This window comes from Anthonomus grandis, chromosome 5 (genome assembly GCF_022605725.1).
Source record: "Anthonomus grandis grandis chromosome 5, icAntGran1.3, whole genome shotgun sequence".
Classification (NCBI taxonomy): domain Eukaryota; kingdom Metazoa; phylum Arthropoda; class Insecta; order Coleoptera; family Curculionidae; genus Anthonomus; species Anthonomus grandis.
The window spans coordinates 1084079-1097712 of NC_065550.1; the positions used below are offsets into that span (position 1 = coordinate 1084079).

The following is a 13634-nucleotide window of genomic DNA, read 5'->3' on the forward strand; positions in this document are numbered from 1 at the left end:
CATACATATGTGTACATATAAAAGGTGTTATTTATTCACAGGGTGCGTTCTTCGTTATGGAAGACCTGACTACAATAAACGAAACATACTACAATATTCCTTATTCTACAATTTATAACACTACAGTTAATATACACTCATGTATGCAGGGTGTCCCGAAATGACATCGCAATATTTTACCAGCCGCATCTAAGTCTAAAAATAAGACAAAAATCTTGAAAAGTGAATCGTGTTCATGTTACAGGATGTTTTATAATTCCTATTAAAAATGGTTTTTTGTTAATATTTCCGAAACGCGTGGTCGTTATTTTTATCGTATATTACTGTTATTGTTAATAACTGATTTTATAACATTTTATGCTAAAATGTATGGTGGTTGAAAATTAGTGGTCAGCAAAGATAAAAATGTCATAACTTTTTTATGGTTACTTTTTAATTATTTGGATGGTAAAATTAAAAAGAACCAATATTTTTACATAAAAATGGTACTCGTCTTATTTCGTTAGAAACCTCCAGTTTCAAGAAAAATAATTATTAAGTTTTAAGTAAATCATGACTTGTATTGAAAAGGTAACTATGTATAAAATAAACAAGTATAGTCGCTTCGCTCCTATACTTTTGGTCCGTGGGGACCAGTTTGGAACGTTTAGGTCTTGTCTGTGAAGAGCCATAAAGGAATTCTTAAAAAAAAAACACAAATTATCAGGTGTATAGTCCTTTTATTCTTACTTGAATGACGATAAAAACGATGAAAGCGTGCCGACGAAAGACCGAGGCCAGTTTTAAACCTACTTTTTTTCGCAGAATTATCTTGAGATCGCGGTACACCGGCAGCATACTCTGCCGCAGCGGATTTGCAAAGAGAGACCGCACCGTCCGATGCAGGTGTGCGTCGGCCCTGCCGGCTTTTGCCGAAGGAAAATTAAAAATAAACAATAAACATCCTTTCAAGGCCGCTAGCGTCGACCGGCTGCAATATTTTGGTAGCGGGCAAATGTCGGTAAATATCAAAGGGATTTAAGCCGACCACGCGGGCAGCTCTGTCTGACCAGGGCGCGCACATGTGTTTTTATTCAGTTTTGAATATTTGATCGAACGGTACGTTGTTTACAAGTATATTTGGGTTTTGTCTAGGACTTTGAAATGGATACGGATACGGAAAATACTCAAGATGATACCCATATTATTTCCACCGAATGGAGTGACAAAAAAGTCCTATTATTGATAGAATTATTCCGAAATGAAAGCAATTTGTGGAATGCTAGAGAAAATACTTATAAAAATAAAAGATCAGATTCATTACTAAACATTTCAAAAGTATTACGTGTTAAAAAAGCTGAGGTAGAAAGAAAAATAAAAAATATAACGAGCCACTTTTATCGAGAAAAAAGGAAGATGGAATCAAAAAAATCAGGTTCAGGAGCTGTTGAGAATTATAAAACCAAATGGTTTGCCTATCCGTATTTGGAGTTTTTGAAAGACAAGAATACACCACGTCTTACCCAAGAGACTGATGAAATTAATACACAGGTAAGTTTAACGAATCTTTTATTGATTTTTTAATGCGGAATACAAAAGATAATTATGCCAACATAAGTACAGGGTAGTCCTATAAGAGGGGACCTCGACTTTATCTGATACTAAGATATTAAAAAAAAGCTATGCGTATCTATGTTGCCAATCGACTTTACCCTCGTTAACGAAATATTCACAAAATTCATCCCTTTTTTTGTGGTATATTTGCAGGTTTTCGAGGAGTTCTAGCAAGCGGCAACAATGTGTCATTGGTTAAACTGTCCATTCTTCACGATCCTGGTAGAATTGTCCCTGTTTCTGTATCTTCTATGTCGTATGTGCCTGGTGGGTTATAACGAGATCGAGTCTCTGTGTTGCGTCTCATAAAATTATGTAAATACAAGCATGCCAATGTTACTTCAGTAGCAGTGGTTTCTTGAAGTAACATTGGTTTTCTAAATACTCTAAAAACTGAAGCCAAGACCCCAAATACATTTTCTGACATTCTTCTTCCTCAACTTATTCTGTAATTACATATTCTTTCTTTGGAACCATCTTTATGTGTGCCAGGATATGGTTTAATTATATTTTGGGCCAATGGAAAAGCGTCATCTGCAAGTATTACGTAAGGAGCAGGTTGTACTCGTCCAGATAGAGCGCGAGGATCAGGTAAATTTAGCTCGTTGCTTTCTAATTTTTGTTTAAAACTACAATTATTGAAAACTCCTGCGTCAGATATCCTACCTTGGCTTCCGACATTAGCATATATTATGTTATAATTGGCATCGACAATTGCTAACAAAACAATACTAAAAAAAGATTTGTAGTTAAAAAAATCTGTTCCGCTATGTATTGGTGACTGAAGTGCGACGTGCTTACCATCCATCGCTCCTATGCAATTAGGAACATTCCATTTTATAAAAAATTGATCAGCAATTCTCTGTCAAGCTTCTTTTGTTGCTGGTACCTGCAAAAGAAAACTTATATTAATAATAAATAAAACATAATCAAGAACTAACTCAAGTTAATTTGGGGTTTTAAAGTAAAAAATAATGATTTTTGTTCCAGAATCAATGTGAAGAAAGTTTGGATGAAAAGTCTTTAACTAGCAATATAAATCTGGTAAAGAGATGGTACTCAAACTGAAGAACAAATTATTACTCAAGAAGAAATTTCGAATAATAATCCAAATCTAAAAGTAGAGCAATCATTAAAAAAGAAAAACAATATACCAAAAAAAAAATGTACAAAGAGAAAGCAAGAAGAATCAGAGGATATGAATGAAGAGACTTTTAAAATGTTTAAAGATATATATGAAAGCCGACAGAACTTTGATGAGTATTCACTGCTAGGCAAAGAAGTCGAATTAAAAATTCGTAAGTTACCTACTCATTATGCGCGATGTCTGGTTGTACATAAAATTCAAACTACACTTTATGAAGCAAGCCTTGGTATGTATAATGATCCTCCAACCCCACAGTACTCAACCGCCCCCGTCCAACAGCAGCCATTAGGTTCTGGACAAGCAGTAACATGGATTCCACTAGGACCTTCTTCAAATCAGTCTGACTCGAGCTTCACGTCAGACGGCCTGGCTCAGTACCCTACGGCCTCCACCTACCAGCAGCCATCAGGTTCTAAACAAACAGCAATATGGATTTCATCAGGGCCTTCTTCAACTCAATCTAACTGTAACTTAACGTCCTACGACCAGGGTCAGAAATCATCAGAACATCCTGAAGATATATTATCCCATTTATTGCCACTCTAAGCGTATACCTACATCTTAGAAATATTTAAGGTTTATTTTCTTTTTGATTTTTTGCATTTTGATGTTTTTAGTTAAATGATTTGTTTTATGTGTTAAATAAAATGAAATAATAGGTATTTATTTTTCTACAAGCGTTTAATAAAAAAAATAAAAAAAACATACTTACTTTTATTTGTTCCTTGAGAGCTTCTTTTATTGTCTGGCACACCTCAGGTACAATAATTCTAATTAACTGCTTTGATATCTTAAAAGTGTAGCTTAGGCTAACATATGAATCGCCTGTGCCTAGGAATCGCAATGTTACTGCCAATCGATCCTCAACTGGTATAGCATTTCTGTAATTTATGTTGCGTTTAGCGATTTTTAATCCAATTAAGCAAATTAGTTCCTCAAAATCTGTTGCACTCATTCTAACAAAATTTTGAAAAGAGCTTCTGATAGTATGGCCAGGCACTAAACCACAATCATCACTTCTTAAATCACTTAAAAGTTTAAACTTTTCAGTTTTTTGAAGATTCTTGTTTAAACTAGGCCATACCCAAAATCTGTGCTTCCTCTTGTTTTTTTCTTGGTAATAATTTTTAGGGCCATATACCCTAACAAAAAAAATTCGTCGTCGTCAAACATTCTCGGATGAAGAACAAGAACTCTCTACAAGCCGACACATCTGCCCAGTATGGTGAAGTCGATTGTAAGTCCGCGGCAAAGCCGCGTCATTTTATGCCGGCGGCAAGGCCGCAAATGCCGCCGGGCTAGCCCATTTTGGTGGAGTCCCGCCTTTAGATTATTTTAAAACAGTGGCGTAGGATTAAGTTATATCGTGAATTAAATAGACATAATAATATAATTTAGATGAAACGTGGTTTTACGCATGACGTAATCAAATACCATTGGCTTGGGTTGAATTATTATGATGATTAGGTATTATGAATTATATATTGGGACGTATTCACAAAACCACGTATTGTGTTTTGAATACTCTATGCTCAAGAGACAAATGAATCATTATACTTTATGCTGGCAGTACAGAAGGATTTCTTAAAAATTCGCTACTTTTGTCTGTTTAAGATATTTCTCAATCTTCTGAAAAGAGTATTTTAGAATATGAAATACTGGTAAGTATATATGTAAGTGTTTTATATTAATAAAAGGTGTCTCAGAGAGTTTTACTTTGAGTGCAAAGCAGGTCATCTCATGAAAGATACTACTAGTTAATAAGGTTTGATGATGCTTTATTTTAAGCGAAACATGTAACCTTCGGGACATACAAATATTTTGAGACCGAGACTTAGTATTTTATTTTGTCTCGACTTACGTAGGTCTCTTTTAGATAATGGACGAGTTCTTTCAAAACCTATGGACACAAATCGCACGTTATTGTGCATCAAACCGATTCATTATTGCATCTGTCCTTGCTTGACCCATTGCGGAAAAGTAGGTAATTTAATATGAACAGCCTTATAAGTTATAAATAAAATAAAAGTGCAAAACTCTGAGACATCTTGTATATTATGTGAACTTTTAAACCACATTGTATATTAAATTAAACTTTATGTTCAGAAAAGGATCTCTATCTTAAAAATAGCTGATTTTTGGTCTCCTAACTTAAAACATTGTATAACGTCAAAACCATAACCCATGTAAGCTTTACAATAATAAACATTTTGGTAGTATTGATTCTAAATCTGTTCAAAATCAAAAACAGATTTAGAAATGATAATAGTTCATTCAGATCAAAGCAGTTGAAGTTAATTTTTTTAGTAAAACTATTTTTATAAAAAAAACTGAATTGAAAATATTAAGATTATCTTATTATATTACCCACCCGCTTTATTTTAACGGCACGCCTCTGACGGCGGCAGAATTCAATATATTTTTTTGCGGTCGCTTAATATTTGGCTTCTTCAAGTAAGAATATAAGGACACTTATGTGTGGTCAGTCGGGAAGGCCAAAGTTTATATGCCAAGGAAAGAGAGGACCAGTTGTTGAGTTGTCATGCTTCAAAGAACCATAAACCGATTCCAAGAGATTTATCGGTAATTTCGGATCTTTAGCCGCGGTTAAGCCCTTGGTTGACCTTGAACAGTCTCTTTATACCATAACCAATCGTGTTCGCTTGGACGTGTTCGGTTGAAGTAACTTCGTAACTTGTCGCTCTCATCATTTTGTTTGTTTGTAAATAATACCCAGACGCCAGTAATGTTATATGTAATTAGTTCTTAAACATAAATATCAAAAAAGAAAACTATCCATAATAAATTTTGTGTCATCTTTAAAAAGGAAATAATTTGTTGTTTGTTTTTATTTTTTCCCGCACTTATTTCAATATTTTTGACATTTGACGTTTAGAAAACAGCTCCGGACGTAGGTAATTACTGTTCCAAATTGATACCGTATAAAGAGTTAATTGGTGACATCTGACGTCACGTATCTCAATACGGTTATAATTATAACCGCTTGGACGTGTTTGGTTAATACCATTTAGGAACGGTAATTATCGATAGACCGCTTGGAATCGGTTTTTATGTGTTGTCGCGTTGTATGTCATGTGTTATATGTCAAAATATATAAATTGTATCCTAAATAACGCCTGAATACCAGACGCCACTAAAAAGCACCCGATTCCCGGCGGTGATCGTGTATGTTCGGAGAAAAATTCGGTCGTTTGACGTGAATGACAAGAATAACGACACGAATGTTCCCGCGTTTGTTAGTTGTTTACTTACGTAAAAAAGCTCCAACTAATTTGATCAATTATTGCGATTATACTGAATTTGTTTCTTTGTGAAATATTGACCATATTGTTGCTTATAGTGTTTTAAAATAATACCTGAAAAGCTGTATCAATTCCAATTCAGCGATTTTAGCTGTAAAGATGGACGGCCCTACTCAAAACTATCAGAATCAGGACCAAACTATCAACAAAAATTTGTGCCACTTATGCAGTAAAATGTTTTCTTCCATTTCAGCATTGAACAAACATATTAAAGTTATTCATAAGCAGCAGCTCCCAGATAACCCAAAGTCACACATTTCTTGTCCCTTATGCAAAGAGACTAAGTATTCTTGTGAGACTTATTAAAGACTTGAAGCTCATTTACAGGTAAAGTCATGATATCAAAATAGAGTCCTCAACTTTCCATTTTTCCAGCGAAGAAACATTTGAGGAATGGTTAAAAGAGCATAAAATAAGCACAAACTATGCACTTGTTCGCACAAGGAAAAGTGAAGACAAGATTGAAAAAGTATATTGTTGCAATCGAAGTGATTTTAGAGGTAATTTGTAGCAATTTCAATTGTTCATTATGGTATGTGAGCAAAGGAAGGGAAGCGATTCTGTTTTAGGTGAACTCCTCGGGCAATGTTCTTTCAATAATATTGAAGCTAGCCATAGTCTAGAAATTGAAACATTTGTTAATGAAAAGACAACTAAAAATCAACAAGTAGCAGTACAATGATTGAACAAGCAATCAACAAGAGAAATTGAAAGTGTATCAAACTTTTTAAGATCTTTAAATGATGAAACTTATGATAAGTAAGTTATCTTTTTATAAAATTATATAAAATATATTAACATATACCTGTAAATGTCTAGGTGCATGAGACAACTGACATTAATGATGGAACAGATAAATAAGACAAATACAAGTAAACGAAAAATGGACAAACAAGTTTATTTTCCATCAAAGAAGAAGAAGGAGCAGTAAATAAAAATAATTAAATGTATATTTTTTCTATTTATCAGTATTTTTTTTTATATAATAGTAGGTATATTTTTATAGGTTTAACTATATATGTATGTATATGTGTATTATAATTTTTTATGTAAGTTTTAGGCAAATATTTGAAGTAAATATTTTAAGTTTCTTGCAGTTTCTTCTTATGAGTATTAATCGAAACTGCGAATTGTAAATTAGTATTTTAGCATAAAATAATTAAGTTTCTTTTCAAATCAGTCATATACATGTCTTTGCAGCATTTATAAAATAAAAATTGTTAATATATGATACATTTATATAACAGTATAACTAATTAAATCCGTTGTGTTTTCACTTACCAAAATTACCTCTCTCCCTAGGTATAAAAGTTATTTAAAAAAATAGGTACTTATTTCAAAAAGATTAATAACATTTATATATTTAAGATTAAAATTAAAGTACGATACTACAATATTTTATAAATTATGTTTTCCATTTATTTATTTTTTCTAAATATACAATACCCTATTGTTTAAGTTGGGCTTTTCCTTTTGATATGTCCACATATAGAGAACTTAAAAAAATAATAGTTATTTGTATAACGAAAGGGAGCAAAGTGCATAATTTCCTTAAGTGGGTGAAGTTTGATCCAGCAAAAGCATCCACAGTGGGGAAATGACACTGCTCCTACAGTGCATAATTTTCTACTTTCATTCTTATTAATAAGCACAATTTAATGTAAACATTAATTTCATAAAAAATAATAAGCAAAAATAATAAATAAAAGCAAGATATAGTCAAATAAAAAAATTCAATTATGCAGGGAAATAAAATTAAAAATTTTCTTATAAGGTAGTAGAAAAATACATTTTTCAAATAACACTTCCTCAAAAATAAACTATAGTATTTTTAAATAATATCCAAAATCAAATAAATCCATGTCTGCCCAAAGAAATTTTTCAAAATATTTATTAAAAAAAAATAATTCAATTTCCATTCCATTGGATCGTTCAACCAAACTGCATTTTTTTGATTCTTATATTAGGGTATTATGTATAAGATTAATAATTCAATTTTCTTGTTTGCATCCTTTATTTATATTTAATTTATTTAAAGAATCAATAATTATTATTATTCCAGAAACGCTTTTTGTTAATTTTAATTCAATTATTATTCCATTAATTATTATTTACATTAATTATTCTTATTGCCAGAAACCGTTGCTTCTAGCAGCAAACATTGCTCTTTTGTTGGTTGCCCGCCATTCACATATTTAAATATCCGAATGGGACAGTCGGAGATAGCCGAATGATGACGGGAATCGGGTGCTTTTTAGTGGCGTCTCTGAATACCAAAATCGAACAGAATCGGACCAATAGCAAAAAAAGTTACGGTAGTCACGTGACCTAGGCTGAAACTCAAATGTCAGATATCTGTCATAATTTATTAGTTGTATCCTAAATAAACCATAAGTACCAAATAAACCAACAGAACAATTTTTTTTTGATCCAAAACCCCGCGAAAAATTTCGAAAAAACGGTTTTAATTTTTTTTAAATTATTCTATAAGTCTGGCCATATTAATAAATTTGTCTGGAATAAAAGTGATGGAGAATATTGTAGAGTATTCGCCTGTCGAAAGGAATCCATTCTAGCTATCATAGAATAGAAGTAAATGGAAAAATACTATAAAATATAAATGTTCAACTATCAAGACTCCTATGAGAAAATTTGAATATTTTATTTTTCTATCCTGTACTACTTCATAGTACCTTTAAAATATGTTTTTACCGATTTAACTCTGAAATGAACCGAAGACCTATTTCTTTACATTTTTTGATTTTGCATCAGAATTTTGGCCGAAAAATAGCATAATATTTTCAAAATATGGTTAAAGTTCAATATTTTTTTGCTGCTTAAATACTATTCAAAAAGTAATAAAAAAGCTTTATTACATCATTGTTCACAATTTATAGAAATGCCACAATATTCAGAGAGAAGTTCCCATGAGGGTTTATGTATTGGAATAGAACAAATGGTTTTTACGTCGATTTTTTTTATTTTACTTTTTTATTTTGAAAAGCAATTATAATAAAATATGAAAAGATTTAGTTCCTACTAATAAATAAGGAATAAAAGAAGCCATCAACAAATTGCATCAAAGCTTTAGAAACCGAGATATTACTAAAAGTAGGGGAGAGTTCCCTTGAAGTGGACAACCCATGAAACGGACACATCGGTTTATGCATGTTTGGTTGCATACTACCTATTTCTAATGCTTACTGTATATTAGTTGACCGTATAACACGTGGTGGTGTTAGTATCGGTGCGCCGACGTTATTGTTTGGTATTAGTACACTCAGTGAAATATTTGTGGCAAGCAAAGTAAATATTTACCTGTTTTAAGAATTTATTTAGACTGGCTATTTTTGAAGATATCCGAAAGAATTTTTGTGTTGGTTGTTTGCTTACTAGGTCTAGTTTCACCCAGGTATGTTGATCTCATTTATATTTGAAACCATAAAAGTAAAAATACGGGTTCACTTTAAAGTAAATAAATCCATGAATTGGACACCAACGATATCCATGAATCGGACGTCCGATTCATGGGAACCGGAGTGTCCGATTCAAGGAAACAAGGAATAAAGTTCTGGGTAAAATAGTTGACCGATTTTTTTCTTTTAGGCTTGGCTTACCGCTTAATATGTCAAAGCGAACAAGAAAGACTGACGAAGAAATTCGTGAAGCTGTAGATGCAGTTGTAAACCAAGATTTGTCGATTCGGAGTGCAGCTAAAAACTTCGGCATTTCAAAGTCTTTATTAGCTGTACTTGTAAAAAAAGCAAAAAGTGCGCCTGGCAATGAATTTGTTTACAACCGCAATATTGGAAACAGAAAAACTTTTTCGGCAGAACAGGAACAATTATTAGTTTCTTACCTTAAAACAACATCGAAAATGTGTCATGGCTTAACTACCACGAAAACAAGAGAGCTTGCATACCAGTTTGCATTAGCGAACAACATATCTATTCCACCACAATGGAAAAAAATTCTAACGCTGGAATTCACTGACTTCATGGGTTTATGAAACGCAATAAGGATTTGTCGTTCCATCAGCCAGAAAATACGTCTTTAAGCAGAGCATCTAGTTTTAATAAATCAAACGTAGGCACCTTTTTTTCCGAATTAGAAAGGTTGTACAAGAAATATGGGTTTTCAGCCAACATGATTTGGAACCTGGATGAAACCGGTTGTATGACAGTTACAAAATCACCAAAAGTTATAGCAGTAAGGGGTTCCAAACAGGTTGATCAAATTGCATCTGCCGAAAGAGGAACGCTTATCACCACACTTTTTTTTATAAATGCTGCCGGCAGATCACTGCCACCTGTATTCGTGTTTTCTCGGGTTTATTTTAAGGACATTATGCTTAAAGATGCACCGACAGGGTCTAAAGGGTTTGCAAATCCATCTAGGTGGATTACAGAAGAAATATTTGTAGAGTCTCTAAAGCATTTTTTTACCATATTAAACCCACGAGTGAAGATAAAGCTTTGATTATTATGGATAACCACATTACTCATTTGAATATATAAGTAATTAATTTTGCAAGGAAAAATAATATAATCATTTTAACACTCCCTCCCCACTGCAGTCACCGTATGCAACCACTTGATGTGACAGTTTACGGCCCTTTTAAGGCAATGTACAAAGTGGCATTAAATAATTGGCTTGTCTCAAATTCTGGCAAAACCGTTAGTCTATACGAAGTTGCAGGATTTGTTAATGTTGCATATAGTGAATCTTTTTCAATAAACAATATTTGTAAGAGCTTTCTGAAAACAGGAATATATCCATTTAATTCATCAATATTTACTGAAGACGACTTTCTGGCATCATCTGTAACCGACAGGCAAAATCCTTGCAACAAAGAAATCCAAGAACAAGACAAGAAGTCCAATGATTTATCTGAAGTTGGAGGATTGAACATAGTTTCTCAGTCAACTTCTAACTTGAACACTTCAAATTCCTGTGGGCAGACCGCGAAGTTTAACAGCACCTGTTTGGAATTTATCCCCTCAACTAGCTCTGATCATTCTAGACGTTACTGTTCTAAAAGTGTGGAGAACTTAAATCGATCAATTACATTACAAGGTCGAGCTGAACTAAATCTAATTTCACCTGAAGTTCTTAGACCCTATCCAAAAGCAATGCCATGAAAATCAGTCCGAAGTAAAAGAAAAAAAGGAAAAATTGCTGTTATAACTGACACTCCCGAAAAAGATGAACTTATGAGAGCATTTGAGGAAAAGGCAAAGAAACAAAAAACAAATATAGGCTCTCAAAAAGCAAAAGTATCAGCAAAGAAAACTAAAATGAATATAAAGTTACCAAAAGTTGCTAAAAATGATTACGATTCAGACACTGATATATCCTCGGAAATATCACTACACGATGAGTCTCCGATACCTGCTAACCTAGCAGAATTGTGTGAAGAAATGGTGGAAAAGAATAAAGATGATTCATGTGATCGAGAAGAAGAAAAGGAAAATTCGGTTTGTCCAATCTGTCAAGGTGAATATCAAAACAGCGAAGAAGAATTGGAGCCATTCTTGTGCAAACTTTGCACGAAATGGGCTCACAATTCTTGTGGAGTTCTGGGAAAGTTAAATTTTTTCTGTTACAAATGTTTTTAAATTTTTATACTGTATTGTAATCAGTTAATTATGAAAACCGTATAAAAATCGTCAAGTGTCCATTTCATGAGAACAACCGTCCGTTTCATAGAAACCTGTTCATGAATCGGACACTTGGTAAACAATAAGAAAAATAAAATTTAAACATCTTGACTTATCTTTTTATAACTTTTAAGTGTAGAAATATAAAGCCTAATTTTCTGACAAGTTTTGATATAAATATTTCAATTCCTAAATTAATCGTTTAGCCGCTAAAGCCATTCCAATAAAAATGTCCAGTTCAAGGGAACTCTCCCCTATGGAAAAAACAAAAGAAAACTTTTTGTTCCCACAGTACTATTTTTTTTCCTAAATTGGTTACTGGAAAATTCCAATGTGAACCTTGGACTGACAATCCTGACTAATTACCGATTTGACTCTAAACTAAACGGAAAAACTATTTATTTGCATTTTTCGAATTTGAAGCAAAATCCGGGCTCAAAATGAGCATTTTTTCAAAATATGCTCCGAAATCAAAATTGCTTATTTCTAGTTAAAAACCATTTAAAAACTAGTAAAAAAAGCCTTATGACAAAATTTTCCACATTTTATACGACTTTTTAAAAACGAACTTTATAAAGGGAAAAGATTAGGTTTCATAAGAGTCTATGCATAAGACAACCGGGCTTTTACGTCGATTTTTTTTAATTTTTAATTCGAAAGGCAATTGTAATAAAATATGAAAAGAAATAACAGGAGGAGAATAAAAAATAAAAGAAACCATCAACGATTTGACTCGAAGCTATAGAAGTCGAGATATTAGTAAAAATGTGAAGAAAAAAAAAGCTCGTTTTTTTTCACGGTAGGTACCATTTTTTTTCATAAAAAACTATCGATAAATTATAATGTAAGCCCTAAGTTGGCAATTTCCAGTTAAAAAAACCCAAGAAAAACATTTTTTTTTGTCGAAAATCGAAAGGGGTATAGCCATGAAAAATTTCGAAAAAATGGTTTTTATTTTTTTCTAAATAAACTATAACTCTGACAACTTTTTGTCTTAAATAAAAGTTCTCGGGAATAATACGAGGTATCCGAATGTTAAAACGAATTGATTCTAGCTATCACAGAATCGGATAAAAACCTTAATGACAAATTTATTTAAAATCTATAATAATGTCACAATATTATGAAAAAAGATAAGTTCCCTTTAAAGCCTATGTATTCGAACCGATGATTTTTTTTTTTAAGGCAAATTTAAGAAATAATTTAACCAATTAAGGTAAAAGGTATAGGGTAATACAAAATATTATCTATAAATATATACATATCATCTAATGCCAAATTTCAATCAAATCGGGCGAATAAGAAAGAAATTTTGATAGTCACGTGACCTTAAAACTTAATATATTAAAAATGTGTAAAAAATCAATAATTGCATCCAAAATAAACCCCAAATACTCAATTTGAACCCAATCGGATCAAGAGCAAAAGACTTACGGTAGTCACGTGACCTGGAACTCAAATGTCAAATATCTGTCAAAAATTAATAATTGCATCCTAAACACCAAATTTCAAGCAAATCAGACTAATAGTTAAAAAGTTACGGTAATCACGTGACCCTAAAACATAGTATGTCAAATATCTGTCAAAATTTATTAATCTTATCCTAAATAAACTGTAGGTACCAAATTTCAACCAAATCGCACCAAAACCAAAGAAGTTATGATACTCGGCTAACTTTAAAAATTAATAATTTCGAAAAATAATTATTTATATCCCAAAACCAATGTTTAAGAATTAATAACATTTATTATTAATACACTTAATAGCATAAAACTCACCTGATATCTAAATTCATATTTTAAATTAAATGGTCATTACGACTGACCGTGTATATATTCGAATATTTTTAATAAAATAATAGGGCAAATTTCATTTTGACTCACCCCGGTATAAAGACACTGACATTTAAAA

The 13634-nt window shown here is 32.2% G+C and overlaps 2 long non-coding RNA genes across 3 annotated transcripts; one reads left to right on the plus strand and one right to left on the minus strand.

The window, feature by feature from the left end:
* Window positions 1-1531: 1531 nt before the first annotated feature.
* Window positions 1532-4201, minus strand: LOC126736046 (uncharacterized). 2 transcript variants are annotated; one of them, XR_007660595.1, is made up of 3 exons: window positions 3825-4201; window positions 3453-3768; window positions 1532-2482 (listed from the first exon to the last, which is right to left on the minus strand). It is a non-coding gene; the product is annotated as an uncharacterized LOC126736046 (long non-coding RNA). The 2 variants fall into 2 exon arrangements; XR_007660596.1 differs by lacking the exons at window positions 3453-3768; window positions 3825-4201 and adding an exon at window positions 2905-2966.
* Window positions 4202-5886: 1685 nt separating this feature from the next.
* Window positions 5887-7324, plus strand: LOC126736045 (uncharacterized). Its single transcript, XR_007660594.1, has 2 exons — window positions 5887-6822; window positions 6883-7324. It is a non-coding gene; the product is annotated as an uncharacterized LOC126736045 (long non-coding RNA).
* The last annotated feature ends 6310 nt before the right edge of the window (window positions 7325-13634 follow it).